The following is a 14,962-nucleotide window of genomic DNA, read 5'->3' on the forward strand; positions in this document are numbered from 1 at the left end:
ACGTCTAGATTGTGTGAAAATAGTGTTTTGTGACAAGGATACCCTAACGATCTGTAGCAGAACAAGTGTGAATGTGAAGTTTTCTTTAATTTAATTAAAAAGTGCCGTTAGGATAATTGAAAAGCCACCATAGCCTCCTCCTGGCTGCATCTTCCTGCCTCCCCGACGTCCAAGAACGAGTATAATGGCGCACACTTTCGCATCACAGTCTCTACTCGAAGGCATTCCCCGTTGTTGTACACACAAAAAAGTAATGAATGTAGTTGTGAGAGGAGAAAGCGCACGAGGCCAATCGCTGGGCAAAGAGGGCATAAATGTTCGAATTTCTGTCTTTATCGTAGAAATCTTCAGATGCCATTCTGATGTCATAAAGGAGATTTTAGATGCTGTCAGATTATCAGACAAGCACTTTATTTTTTAGCACACAAAGACCGTTAAAATAAATTTTAGTAGAGTACATCAACCTATCTAGCATTGCACTCCTATAGCATCATTGGATTTACAATTGACAGTTAAAAAATGGTTCAGCAGAACCACCAACATCGTCTTTTCTTTATTCGTAACGCATTCTCAAAACCCTGACTCCTGCAATACCCACAATGCAACTCGACCACAGATTTGGGTGGGTTATGTTGGTAGCGGGTAATGTAGCCTCCAACGGAGATGAAGAGCGGGCCACAGAGATCTGAGACAATTGCAACTGACAAAAAATTGTCTTAGAATTTTAGAGACACCCCAAGTTTGACTATTGACGCTTTTAGGGGGTTATTTTGCACACTGATTTTATCCCGCCCTCTGCGTAATAGGCTTGTTGAAATCTATCAGTGTTGAAATGTAACCGTGAGCTCTAAAAGAAGCCTGTATCAGTGATGTCACCTCGATGGCGTACGGTACAGGGGCGGCACGGGATGAGTCAAAGCGAGAGTTTATGGATCAATAGCTGTCACAGCTCAGGAGTCCTACGATCCGTAAAGCTGCCTGCTTAAAAAGATTATGACTGCACTGTGTGTGTGTGTGTGTGTGTGTGTGTGTGTGTGTGTGTGTGTGTGTGTGTGTGTATGAGCACGAAAAGGAATAAATTACAGGGTAATGATATTAAAAGCACAAAGTCGTTAAGGTGCCAAGTTAAGACACAATAAATCCAGTCATGGCTTCTACAGCCTGTCCCCACACTGGGTAATTAAATTAGATTTATAAGCCATATTACATCAGTGCGAGGTACTTCATCCACCCTCAGCTCCTGCGCCGTCCCTCCATTTTGCCCCGCTTTATTAGACGGCCTGACAGCCCCGGCGAAAAAATATGGAGGAATGTTTCGGGTCCCGGGCATGCGAAGAGCTCTGCGCCGGGGCACTCCGTCTTCCGGTGGTGTCATTCGTGTCCACTGATAATATATTAAGCGCTCCACTTCTCTGCAGAGCCGGGGAGTAGCGAGGTTCTGTGGCTGTGACCCAGTCAAACAGCTTTATCATCATCCACAGTCACTGTTCACCACTGCTGCTGCTGCCGCCGCCGCCTCCTCCCAGACATCCTCACCCTGCAGTGGGATATGCTCTGTGGAGCTCTGTGGAGCTCTGTGGAGCTCTTGAAGAGACGTCCGATGCCAATGTTCAGTGTCGATGCAGGTTGTAATGTGCCCGTATGTAGCGAGGTGGACAGTAAGAGTTTGGTGTTTGAGTTTGGGAGAGCTGAGTTTGTGTCCTGTCACAGATAAAGATTGTGTTTTTGTTCATTGTAACCACAAGAATGCCCTGCCAAGAAAAGCGGTATTGCCCCAAAATGACATTTCTTTATGTTCTCTGGTGGCTGTAGTGATTATAAGAAAGTAGCAAAGGACAAAGTCAGGTAAAGGTGATACATGAACGGGTGGGAGGAGGTGGCAGACCGCTGTTTGTCTCCCTTTTCCAAACTGTCAACGTTGTTCTGTTTATTTTGAACCATGTGTTTCTAAGTTAACCTTAGCTTTGTGACAGATTTTATTTTCAGCAGCGACGGTCTTTTAGCTCATTGTTTCGGTTTTACAGCCCACAACATTTAAATTGTCACTTATATCTACTTGTATTGAGCCATTTCTGCCACGGAGGTGAATGGAATATCATTTGTGGAGCTCACAGCGTTAAAAAGGAACATTATTATAGGACAGAAATCTCAGTCAGGTGTCTCAAAGACAAACATAATATATATAATAAGATTAAAGGATGAACATGTCAATCAGTGGAATGATTGTGGGCAGAAAAAAGCAAACACGTTATTATTGATATTATTATTGTTATGGATGAAGGAGAGTGTGTGTGTGTGTGTGTGTGGGAGGACACTTATCTGCCAGCATCAGACTGAATTAGTAAAGACAATCGAGTGCTGCGGTGATTACGTATTTTTGTAGGCCAACCTGGAAGTTAGCATCTCACTGGTTCCCTCAACATAAAGCCATTTGGATTATTCCAACAAATGTCCACAAATAATCTTCAATAATCTTGATAATCTTTTGACGCGTGAATGCAAACGTTTATTCGGTGTGATGACGTTTAGTCGTCTCATTTAGCCACTCGTAAGAAACCCTGTTTTTTTAAGACGCGTAAAAGCTTTAATATTCACGAGAGACGTATTTACTGACGTTTTATATTGTAAAACAAAGCCTTAAGATCTCTTAAGCTTGTGTTAACCGCACACCTTTCAGACTTCTTACCAAAAAACACGTTCAAAAGCCCTGTTGACTTTGACACGAGGGAACAGGAAGTGCAAAAATGCTGACTCATCTCCAGGTTTCATTCCTGCATCAACAAGTGTAAAAGCAATTGCAAGATTAATATTTTTACATTTGATGTGAGCTGGAAAAACTTCCCTGGATCTGATGTTAGTACTTAAGATCTTTAAGTAAGTAGTAAACACAAAACAACAACACTTAAGGGAGGAAAGCCGTGGAGAAACTGGAGTTCAGCCTTGTGTGGTTGATTTTAACGATCCATGGCACTTTTATTATCATTATTAATTAACAGTTTGCTACCAGCGGGTTGTGATCAATAAGGTGGAGTGAAACAAATTTCAAAGGGCCTGTTGGAATCAATCAGAAAGAGTTTTTATCTACATAACTGCCAGTAAGTCGTGCTCGTTAGGGCAAACATTAGGAGATGAGACATTTGCTGCATTTTTTAATTAGAACGACACAACTGAGCCGCCATTTTTCTTCCTCTTCATGCTCGCTCCTAATCTCTGCAATTTTTCCCTTTCTCTTTGTTTAACCCGTATAAGTAATTTTCCACCAGCTGCTTCTAAATCGGCACATATGTGGTGAATGTTTTAACCATGCAACACACCACACATGCAGTCCTGCCCCTAATCCTTCTCACCTCTTAATCAGACAACCATTAAAATGGGATTAGAGACGATCCACTGAAATTCCACGTTTTCCAAGCGGGAGATGTTGTCCTTGTTTACGAAGCTGTGATTTTCCTCTTTGGAAAGTGAGACAATCCTTTAGGCTCAACATGATGAGAGCTTCAGACCGTTGAGACCAAAGTGTTTTACCGATGAACTGTGGGTCTAAATCTAGAGATCGTAGGTATCGTACTGTAAGGTCTAAACTGCTGAAGCTTTATGTTATCACAATCGGTTTGTTGACGCAGGAAAGTCCAGAACTGTTATTATGACCAAAAGGCAAAGTTTTGGTTTGCGTAGTTTGGTTCTGAGGATTAGTTTAATGGTGCAACAATGGTGAATGTCAAGTATTTATGTGATTGTTAGAGACAAAGTCTCCTGATGATGATAAAAGATGGAATTTGACATTATATTTATCACCAACATCACAAATATAGACATGATTACACTTTTGGCTGAGAAAAAAAGTCAAACTAACTGTGCGTTACAATTCTCATACCACCATACTGTTGAGTATGTCCAGAAATAATTTAGTATTTGTGTCGCAATACATAGTATGTCAAATGTAGTAAAACATACAAGATGTCCTGCTGCTTCTGTTTGCAGTATGCAAGCCAGAATGCTTCTCTGGCTATTCTGACCCACAATCCATTTGCTACATGAGCAAGAAGGTCAAAATCTCAAGGTGCAATGTTATGACGAAGTTTTATGTCCCAATCAAAGGCATACTGCAGGCAGCACTTTGTACTTTGTACGGCCGGCTGCAGTGTGTACCAACAGTAAAAAAAGAAAAAGTATGCGATTTGGAACGTAAATATGAATATTTTATTTAGGACGGGGCTCCCCATCGTCCACTTCCTACTTCTGGCTCTTCTGATGTTCAGGTTGCAACGTATCAGTGATCTGATAATCAGGGGATCCGACGGGCAACAAGGGTCATAGTCCAGTGTTGTCCGTCATTCATCCTCAGTTGGAATGAATGCTATCCGGTCTTCGACAGGGACTGTGCGTGCGTACACAACGTTGGCCCCCAGTTTGTGGTTGTTGTATTGATTTTTAGTGCCCGTCAGCAACAGGTGACACACAAATTATAGATTACAAATCTGGGGCCCCATCAGAAATTTAATGAAAACTTTAATTTCTTCTTTTTGGTAATTACGTTCAAAAACGTACTGATTTCTTGGCAAAAACAGTTTTTAATTTCACTTTAAATTCAACAAAAATAATGCGGTCATCTCTCTTCCTGTATTCTCTCTCTCTCTCTCCCTTCGTCTTCTTTTTCCTTCCTTCTCCTCCGCTCATGGCAGTGAGCAGTGGAGGGCTACTTAGCACACAACAGTTAATACCTGTCTAATTTATTAGCCTCCTGCCCCAGCCCTGAAGGGCCATTAGCAACACACACTGACACAGCACACCGGCCTGTGTCGTAATTTATTGTCTTATTACAGTGCTGCAGCGGCATCAATTAATTATCCATTAAAGCGCTGCTGTCCCAGGATTTATGGAGAGGCCTGTGGGGGCTGTGGGAGATACAGTTGGGAGAGGAATGAGGGGAAGAGTGGGTAGATGTGAGAAAGAGGAGGAGATATATGGGAGAGGATGAAAGATGTATTGTTGTTTGTTGTTTTTGGGTTGTGCTTTGGTTTTTAAAGTTGGGATAAAAATAAAGTTAGCTGAAAAATGCTTTAAATACAAGCAGCAGCCAAAGAGTCTGCAAATCAAATGCTGTTTTTCTTCTAAACAAATGTTGTTTAATTGTGAGATTGTAAATCACATTCAAGGCTGAAATATAATCTTTGCCAACACTTTAATTAATTTCCAGGAGGTAATGCATAATTTCCTGTACAAACCCAGGCTATAGTCTCCACACTCACAGCTCTAATATGATCAGAGAGAAGGATGTTTTTGAAAAAGAGCTATTGAGGAAAGCACGGGCTGATATGGGCGTTAACACCATTACGGTTACTGCCTGAGCTAAACGGATATGTTCACAGATATCAGCACACACAGCCGTGATACTTAGTCTGCAGGCGGCTTAATAGAGTCAGAGTTAACTACACTAACAACTAGAAAATGATATTTACTGTGATGGGATCAGATCCTAAACTTGAATCAAAGCTGCTTTTGTTCAGCAGCACGTTTTTTGTGTAATTGTGAAAGCCGTTGCTCGTGGTCGAGCCCACAGATAATTATCACCAGACTCCCTCAGCTTTACGGTGCGTTCAAGCATCTTCCAGCTCTTTGTTGTGGTTTGGTAAAAAAAAAAAGTAAATATGGAAATTTGAACCTGGCTCTTATAATTTCCATAACCCTAATGATGCCCTCAGGGTTATGATGAATGACAGGATCCAGTGTTGTTTGAGCTTGACTCATGTTTGGGACTAAAAGCCAGGATGTCTTGGCCTCTGCTGTTTAGATTTTAACCCTTTTTACACTCAGTTTCTTCTGATTCTCCAAACTTTTTTCATAATTATATTGTATATGTTATATTATGCTGTTAACTGTAATGTTTTGGCTGTAAAATATTTAATAAATTAATTTGGTAGAAAAATAACTAATTTGCCTGTACGTAAAATGGAAACACTCAAGTAAAGCACAAGTACCTCAAAACTGTACACTAGTACATTTCATGAGTAAATGTACCTCTTTGAATACCCACTGTTACACAAACAGCATAGAGCAGACTCACTGTACTGTATACTATACGCCTTCAAAACCTGCATATATGAGACAAAAAACTCCTCCCTCCCCAAACCAGCGGCTTCCACCCAAACACAATTTGTACAGAAAACAAAGTGTTTTCCAGCGCTGACAGGGAGAATGGATTACTTCCATTACGCTCTACAAGAAACACATTCTGTTGAGATGAAAGGGTTGTAAATTATTGCAGAGGGTGCTGCTGCTAACAAGTCTGGTGATCCAGGGCTAATGGGGTTCACATTCACTTAATGCATCCCAGCGATGTGACAAATCAAACGCACCCAAATGAGCATCATCGTCACCTTCGATCTCCAGTAATCCTCACTAGCCTGGAATTACAACACAATTGAATTAAACTAAAATAGTACCGCTTAAAAAAGAACACATGCTTTGTATTTTTTTGTTTTTTACAGAGGCGCCGTCACCTTCTTTTGTCCTTCTGAGGAAGAAGAGGCAAATGATTGACGGGACAAATCACCGCGAGCCATCGGGTGCCAGGTGAACTTGGCAGCGCGACCTCGACGGTGTCACATCGCTGTGTCAGGATGTGTCGGCTGACTCGCCGTTGCAACTGCTGAGTGACAGACGGAGCAGGTGAGACTGAGCTGCTGCTGCTGCAGCAACCGAACCAGCTCCTCCACAACACTCAAATATGCGTATACACACATTTTTTTAAAGTGTTAATAACAGCCCATTTAGACTCAGACAACATATCTTTTTAACGTGGATTCTGCGCAAAACACATCACTGGTAAAGCGCTTAACGAACTAATGACTTACTATTATTATAATCCTCATCCTGCTGTTGGCATTAATGCTTTCACTCACTCAGATCCTACCTACATCCTCCCACATACAGATAATTAGTAAGCCTTCCACAGCCCCAGTCCTCCATGGCGTCCCTCAGGGTTTGGTTCTTGGTCCCCTTCTCTTGTACATAGTACCTCTTGGTCAGATCCTGCATCATCACAGATCCACTTTTATCTTATAGAATAAGTTAAAACTTTGACCCGCTGGTGGTATTTAGGAAAACTGACTCGCAAAACAAACTATGTGTTAGCATTTAGCTTAAAGCACCACTGTGCTGTACAGAGCTGCTGGAATCTTGTAAAACATTTTTTAATACATTGAAAAGTGTTTGATAAAAATAAAAGTGATAAATGATTATGAAATATGCTGCTTCAAATATTAAGAGTATCCACAATATATAAGTGCACATACACACACTAACAAGTACACACCTGGGTGATAAGAGAGGTTTTTATAGTTTGGAAAAAGTCCTTTGTCTTCCTTTGTTTTACTTTTCAACCAAACCAGCCCTGACACCAACAAACCCATCATCGGTGCTTCGACGACAACAGCTTTGTCACGGTCAGAGTTCACGTTGGTACGAATGTGATTCCTGTGCCGCATGCGATCTCTTTTCATCAGCTCGGTGAGCTTCATCACAATGGATTCACACGTCCTTGGGAAGAAGGAATATATCCAAACATGATTTTTTTTTTTTTGTCGCACCTCTCAGTTGTGCCATCGTCCCCCCTGGGTGACAGGAAGTGGGAATGACTGCTTCCTGCCCGAGCCGGCTTTGAAGGGACGATGTCATGGCGGAGCAATGTTCCTGTGCTTTCACCGGGCTCTTTGTAATGTGTGATTTACAGCTTCCCCTCCTCCCCCACCGTTTCATCTGTGATTTATCGTTTCCCGGTCAGATGGCTATCGACTGCCTTACATGTCCGCTCTGGACGCTGCGTTGGAAAGAAAGCAGGAGGTCGTGATCAGGACTCTACATAACAGCGTTTTCAAAGAGATCAAAACACTGATCTTTGGAACGGAAACGAACCCAAGTTCATATAAGGTGGCGGAGGAAGTATTCAGACCCGTTGATTAAGTAAGAGTGCAAATACAACAATGCAAAAAAAAGTATTGATGAGAAAAAGCGTTGCTTCTCTTGTTTCTCACTCAGGAATCTAAACTAATCTGTAAAGTGTGAATGGCATTATGTAATATTTCCTTTTAAATATTGAAACAAATAAAAGGAGATTGTTGTTTGTTCACACATATCTATAATCTCTCACTTCAGCTATCTGACTTTTCCTCCTCACATATTCTGTTTTAACCCCTTTTTAAATTGAATTTCTCAATATTTCCGAGCTCTTTTGGAGCCCTGAGCATCATTTCCCAGCCCCCCCCCCCCCCCCCCCCCCCTCCCGGAACACACACATTCCTGTTAATACTCAGCACTTTCCCTGACTTAACCTCTGACCTTGTCCTTCTCCTCACCTTCACCCTCACCTCATCGTAAATTCTCTAAACCCATAAATCCTAAACCTGAGATTAAACGCTGAGGTGATTTAAAGTTCAACTGTCGTGTAGTTTCCACTTTCGCCTAATTTTGTAAAACACTTTGAATCCAGTCAAAGATGAATTTTTGTAGTTGATTGTTTTGTGTCTTGAAATTAGCTTGGCAGCTAAAATAAGGCCTCAATTAGGATGCAAATGAATTGACAGTAACATCCGTACGGCAACGTGCTGCAGAGCTGATTGACAGGAAGCAGAGTATAAACAAAACCAGTGTGAACTCAAGCACGATGAAGAAATTATCAATAAAAAGTTGTTTTTCTGCTTACATGCTTTTAACTCTTACTCTTTGACCTCTAAATTGAATCTTGAATGTTTGTCTTAACTCTAATCTATAGTAGAGACAGAGATAGTTATCTTTATTACAGCTGCAGACTGTGACTGTGAAGCGCCCGCATGTTGAGGGGAAACTTTGGGGGTCGGGAGTCCAAACTGTAAGTCTATGTGGGGAGGAGTTCCAGTTGGTGCATTAGTCCAAAAACACGAGGCTTTCACCAGGAGACTGCCGTCTGTGTCCCCTTTTGTTGTCAAGATGTAATCGACTACTTCTTTTTGCATTTTTTGTTTTGTTTTGTTTCAATTTCGTAATCATTTTCAGCCGTGATGTTTTCTACTAAACCTAAAGTTTTGTAGCATTATATTGTGCATGAATAATCCTAAAATTCAATTCAAAAAGTACAATAATTGCCTCTGAGATGCAGTGGAGTCGAAGTACAAGTAGCAACAACTGGAAATACTCAAGTGAAGCTCAAGTACCTCAAAATTGTACTCAAATGTACTTTCCACTGGCTGGATGTCAATGGTGTACTTGAAGCATTCTTTCTGTATGGGGTGACTTGTATTTTTTAAATAACAGTGACTTCCTGCAGGTCTTTTGTTACTTTTGCTCAGCTGTTTTGCACATAAAGAACAAAAATATAATGTTTCATTCATGTTTTAGTCGAAACATAGTCTTTTGACGCTCGCACGCCAACGAGAGCCCTCGGGCCTCCGTCTCCCACAGACTAACAGACACTGTCAGAGTGGCTTTTCTTCTCACTCCAGAATCCTCTTCCTCTTCCTCGTGACCTCTGCCATGTCTACGCGTCCTCGCTGTCGTTCCCCTCGTCCGTCTCTCTCGTCACTCCTGCTCCTTCCTCCGCTGAGTGAGACTCTGTCGGGGTAGAGAGCAGCAGACGGTGACGTCCGCCATACGTTCATGAGGAGTACGCTGCCGAGTAAGTTTGTTTTTACCGTGTAAACATTCAACAACTCCTCTAAATAAATGCTAAATCCCACTAGATTAGCTGTGTATTTCTATTTGTGTTCTATCTATTTCAATTATTTATCCACCTTTTAGTTTACCATTAATAGTGAGCTAAAGTAATGGATACATGTTTTCTTTGCCCTTTCAACTATTTATTTAATACTTTTAGCTACTATGTCAGCTATTTATATTTATCACATATTTTTGGCATTGCTAAAATATATAGAATTTCAAAAAATGTATTCATTACTTTAATAAGGTATCGAATTAAACCTTTTATGAAATACTTTTAAATTAATTTAAATTGTTTATACTTTACTTTTTTCACTTTCTTTTACTTTTTTCAGTATTACTGCATCACTTCATCATTACCTTTGATGTTTTATGCAACAAGTTGGAAAACCTAACGGGGACGGTCTGACTTAATGAGACACAATTAAGAGAGAAGTGCTAATAAACAGCATATTATCATAGCTTTCTTACATAGCAGCCATCTTGGATTGTTGATATCGAGGTTGGTGGGGTCCGGCCGACTTTCCGAGGTCGGAAATCCAACTTTAGGCGGCGTTCCAGTTGAAATTTCCGACTGGGAACTCGGAAAGTCTAACTTAAATACATCTATCTAGTATATATATATATATATATATATATATATATATCAATCATCCTCTTACTGTATGTGCGTGTATGAAAGTGAGCTATAGTGTGAGAAAGTCCAGGGCCAGCCTCGTCCTGTTCCCTCCCGATCATCACCGCAGTGCCTGTTTTTAATCTGGGCCAGTGATTTATGAAGGAGCTCGGACTGTGTATGTCTCCTCACTTCCTTTCATTTCTCAAATGGTTTGTGCACTGCGGGATGATAGATTTATCGACACACAACCCCTGCATGACTAATTAACTCTGAAATATCAGGGCCAGATGTGGAACTGAAAGACGGACCCCAGAGTTCTCTCTCTCTCTCTCTCTCTCTCTCTCTCGCTCTGTTGTTTTTCTAACTGTTGCTCATGATTTTTTCCTCCTTCTTCTCTTTGTGCTCAGCTGTAACTCTGCTGATAATATGACGGGGTGTTTGAGGTGAATGTAAATTGTTGTACTGACCGGACACGATTTGTTGCTGAATGAATGTCTTTGCCTTTTTACAACCGGGGTTTGTGACAACTCTGCTACCAATAGCTTTTAGGTGACCACACAAATATTCACATTAAACAAACCTTCAGTTTCACTTCAGTACATTATTTTAACCACTTATTCGGTGCAGTTTAAGGCAAACATAAAAACAAACAGCCCCCAGCTTTGATCTACCATACTTTCATTGGAAGCCTGATAATCAGACAAAATTATCACTTTTGTTTCACTTCATTTGAAGAAATATCTTTAGTAGTATTTCTGTAAGTCGGTTTAAAACAACCTGCTCAGCTGCGCCCGAAAACTTTGGTTTATGACTTGCAACAATAATAAAGTTCCCATCAGCCTCAGCTGTGCTTTGTGTTTAGTACTTATTGTCATATTTGTACATAAGTAAGGGGTTGAATGCCTGTAACAGAGTATTTCTACATTGTAGTATTGCTACTTTTACTTCATTAAGCAGCATGTTAGCGAGGCAACGTTAGCATTTAGCTGAAAGCACCGCCGTTCACATGTGCAGCCTCACAGAGCTGCTCGCATGACTGAAAACTCTTTTATATATATATAAAAGAGAAAATGGTCGGAAATTACTTTTATTTTTATCCAAATGAAAAGACAAAATAAGTGTTTATATGAGCATTTCTATATTGAATCATGTGTCCATTGATGTGGAACGGGGAGATGCTTCATGCCCCATGAAGTCTGTCTGCATGAGATGAGTCAATACAACCTCAACAAGGTCCTCGCATCACACACACCCATAAATCCCCTTTACGACAGATTAGAGAGAGCGATGGCTTTTCCACTCGTTTACCCATAAATACAGCAACACGCTCAGCTGGTTTATGCTTTTCTCTCTTCACACTGTGTTTATAGCTGTCACGGAGCAGCAGTGAATATGTCTCTTACTGGCTAAAGTCCAGCCTGAACTTCAAAGCAATAAGAAAATAGAGCCGCTCTGTAATGGAAAAGCAAAACAGCTGTGTGCGATGTGATTTAGCTTTGTTCCTTCCAGAGTGTGTTTTGTTGCGAGAGAGAGAGAGAGAGAGAGAGAACAAACAAGAAATATTTCCTGCTGGAGAGACGATATTTCCCACGGCAGTTTCTAAAAAAAGAAAAGTTAATGTCACACATATTTTGGATTAGAAACAAAAGTAAGTAAGTGAAATAAAAAGGGAGGGAGGAAGTGTGAGACAGAGGAACAGGTTAGAGAAGGAGCCAGGCGAGCCGTCACATCTGATGTAGGCGGTTTTTCCTGACAGCTGTAATTCTCCAGCCTGCAGTATTTCATCAACAGCAGTTGCGTTTAAGCTTCGCCGCGGGCCAGCGGCCCTTTCAAGTCTCCTTCCTCTGACAGGTGGATTTATTAGTCCTGAAATTTGTACAGATCGCACGTCACTCATGGCAAGCTGTCAGCGTGTCAGATGCGGCCTTCTGGCTTTTTCTTAAGGTGGATCTGCCCAGAAGAGGTTCACTCATCAAGTCCCCCTCCCTCCCTCCTCCCCCTCCCTCCTCACCCACAACTTACTCAGCTCATATCCATTGTAAACAGGAGGAGGAAAACAAGAGACAGAAAAAGGCAGCGAGGAAACATTTTTTCAGATTTCAGATACCAGTAATGCAATCGGGAGACCAGCAGTGGTGGAAGAAGTATTCAGATCCTTCACTGGAGTATAAGTACTAATACCACACTGTAAAAACACTCCCCTTCAAGTAAAAGTCCTGCCTTCAAAACCTTACTTTGGTAAAAGTGTGTTAGTATTAAGGGGATGAAAAACTGTCATCTGAGAAGTAAATAAAGCTGTCAGACAGATGTAGTGGAGTAAAAACTACAATTATTATCTCTGAGAAGTAGTGTAGTAGAAATAGAAAGTATCAAAAAAGGAAGTACTCAAAGTATAAGTACCTCAAAAAAGAAACTACTAGAGTAAATGTACTTATTTACCGATAGTTGGACGTTAGACGTAGACGCTAAACTGTGATTCATAATTGGTTGTAAATAGAAAAATAATTGTGTCACGGGGCGAATAAAAGAGCCATTACCCCCCTTTAACCCCTCTGTTGCTTTGCTGACCGTCTCGGTGACCTCCTGCCCCTGGTTAAACTCCCAGCATGCCCTGGGGCCTGAGGTTCACGCCTGAGTCCAAACCAACAAACGCAGTCAAAAGGTCAACCTTTCCTTTCTTTGCTCTCGCCTTAAGGTTCTGTGCTTGTTTTCACCTTCTCAACTCCCCGAACACCCTGCTGGGAGCAAAAGAAAACTCCTGCATCCACCTGGATTTCATTTTCTACTTCTGTGTGTGTGAACATGTGTCGGTGCTCTGTGTGCACATGTGTTTGTGTGTGTGTGTGTGTGTGTGTGTGTGTGTGTGTTGGCGTGCAGTTGTTTGTGTGTGTCTCACTGCGAAGAAGCTGCAACTTGTGAACATCATGGAAATAGCTATGATGTATATTTTAAAGGAAAATGTTAGCATTTGTCAACCTGGATTTTATTCTCATCTAAATGTGTGTGACTATCTGTCATGTTTATCTTTATGTGTTTACGTAAAGTGCTTGAGAGGATTGAGACGATGAAGCTGCGGGCTCTCAGCACAGCGTTACCCGTGAACTCTACAGGAGTTCAGCGCACACACACACACACACACACACACACACACACACACACACGAGGAGGGTGCGAAAAGGGACCGAAGCAAAATGTTGAAATCATGTGATTTTCAGCTTTTTTCTCTCTCTCACTAACCATAAAGTGATTCCAGAGCTACAAACGCTAAATTGTGGACACCGCCGCGCTCTTGAGTGCAGGAGATGAGATGCACATTGAAACCATGTGTTTCCACTCCACACTGTGACCCTGGGGGGGAAGTCTCCCCAAAACAAGCCCTGAGCGCCTGCCACCAAAGCATAGAGTCACCGTCCCGCTCGACGCTCTCGCTCCGAACCAGATTTTCTCCGTCCCGCGCCGAGCCGCTGCCACATCCCATTTATCATCAGACCTTGATGGACCTAATGTTGGAATCCATTATCACACCCGAACTCTTTGCGGCTTCACTCTGTTCTTTCTTCGGCCTTCACAGCGTACCCACAGCGTATGCCTCCGGGGGTCCCCCCAAGCACCCCGGTCTAGAACCCCCCCCCCCCCCTGGGTCATCCTCCTGCTTTAGTCCTGTTCACCGTTGTCAAAAGACATTCTCTTAGTGTCAGCGCACAGAATAAGAGACAGTAGGTCCAATGTAAGGGGTTGGGATCTAAATAAAAGAAGTTTTGTTGCCGAGCCGCACTTGATTTTTCAAGGCTTTGAATAGACGTGCTTGTGCTACAGTTACTTGACCTCTCTGTGCCCAAGTCTGAACAATCGCTGCTGTGTTTGTGCAAACTCTCAGATGCTTCCTTTACTGCCGTTAAGAGTTCTGCCATTATGCATAAATGCAGCACATGTATTATAAATCTAACATGCTGCTGTATCTTTGCCTCAGCCGCACACACACACACACACACACACACAGCGTTTGTGCCTCTTGGTGAACTCTTCACCCCAGCTGCCACCAGAAGGCTGTCATGCTAAATTATACCTACGTTGTTTTGCGTTCCCCCTCTCTTCCATTGACAGACAGGCGGTAAGATCAGGGAGATACAGATTAACTCGCTGTTTATGTCTTGAGAGTTTCCCCTCCACACTCAGGCAATTAGATTACAGCCGGTCTGAAACACCAGAGGAAGAGAGGAACACTTAAACTTCTTCCTTTTGGCTCAAATGGCGGTCGGAAACAAAAACAAAATATGGCACAGCCATCGTCACCATGAGGAGTTTTGTTTGATAGAAAGGGTTATATCTCTTCTCCACAGCTGTTGCCTGTGAATCTCTTTTTTTACAATTTTGTTTTGCTTTAGACTGCAGAAGTGTTAAAGTTGTGCTAGTAGTAGCAGTATTATGCTACAGTGAAGCCTGAGCTGCAGCTTTAAACAGAGATAAATCACTGAGAACACCTGTATTGAGTGATTGGCAGTGGTGGAACGTAACTAAATACATTTACCTACGTACAAATTGGAAAGTATTTTCATTTAATGTGACTTTATACTATATTTTCACAGTGTGGTATTAGTACTTTCACTCAAGTAAATGTACTTTTTCTACTCTTAATGTAAGATGTACTTCCTC

The sequence above is a fragment of the Anarhichas minor genome, unplaced genomic scaffold (genome assembly GCF_050575085.1).
Source record: "Anarhichas minor isolate MPS153535 unplaced genomic scaffold, ASM5057508v1 ptg000002l, whole genome shotgun sequence".
NCBI lineage: Eukaryota > Metazoa > Chordata > Actinopteri > Perciformes > Anarhichadidae > Anarhichas > Anarhichas minor.